Below are 1,194 nucleotides of genomic sequence, written 5' to 3' on the forward strand. Positions count from 1 at the left end.
AATAACTGATGATGGTCGAAGTAGAGAGGATATAAAATGTAGACTGGCAATGGCAAGTAAAGCGTTTCTGAAGAAGAGAAATTTGTTAACATCGAATATAGATTTATGTATCAGGAAGTCGTTTCTGAAAGTATTTGTTTGGAGCGTAGCCATGTATGGAAGTGAAACATGGATGATAACTAGTTTGGACAAGAAGAGAATAGAAGCTTTTGAAATGTGGTGCCACAGAAGAATACTGAAGATAAGGTGGATAGATCACGTAACTAATGAGGAGGTACTGAATAGGATTGGAGAGAAGAGAAGTTTGTGGCACAACTTGACTAGAAGAAGCGATCAGTTGGTAGGACATGTTTTGAGGCATCAAGGGATCACAAATTTAGCATTGGAGGGCAGCGTGGAGGGTAAAAATCGTAGAGGGAGACCGAGAGATGAGTATACTAAGCATATTCAGAAGGATGTAGGTTGCAGTAGGTACAGGGAGATGAAGAAGTTTGCACAGGATAGAGTAGCATGGAGAGCTGCATCAAACCAGTCTCAGGTCTGAAGACAACAACAACAACAACAAAAGTTCTTCTAAGACTTAAATCAGGTATAAATAATAAACAAATAATTTAAACAAAGGCATTTGTGTGTGTGTGTGTGTGTGTGTGTGTGTGTGTGTGTGTGTGTGTGTGTGTGTGTGTGAGCGCACGCTCTCAGGTGCGCGTGTTTTATCACATGAATTATAAGACAATGAACATTAAATTTAAACTGGTTTTTAAAAAGTTTGTAGTGATGCCAGAAACAATATAAAAGAGACATATTTATTAGCAATGTATAAAATAATACCAAAATATTTTTCTAATCTGGCAATCAATCCCTGATGTTTGAAATATTAATAAATATTTTTAAAAAACCTGTTTTTTTATTATTATTTTAAAAAAGAGGTTATATTTCAGATAGTGACATGTAATGCACCAACTGCTTTGCCTGCATATTTCAATGGTTTCTCCACATCATCCACACTGACCTTTATATTTGTATTAATATTCTTTTACCAGAGAAACAGTAATACCTGACATTTCTAGCTCACATTTTTTTAACTTCTTCTTGCCGTAATTAGGAGCACATATTTAAGTTTGTCATGAACGTTTTGATATTGGCATCTATTCATATCGGTTCTTCATGCAATGAAGCTGACACATTCCAGACGAT

This window comes from Schistocerca gregaria, chromosome X (genome assembly GCF_023897955.1).
Source record: "Schistocerca gregaria isolate iqSchGreg1 chromosome X, iqSchGreg1.2, whole genome shotgun sequence".
Lineage (NCBI taxonomy): Eukaryota > Metazoa > Arthropoda > Insecta > Orthoptera > Acrididae > Schistocerca > Schistocerca gregaria.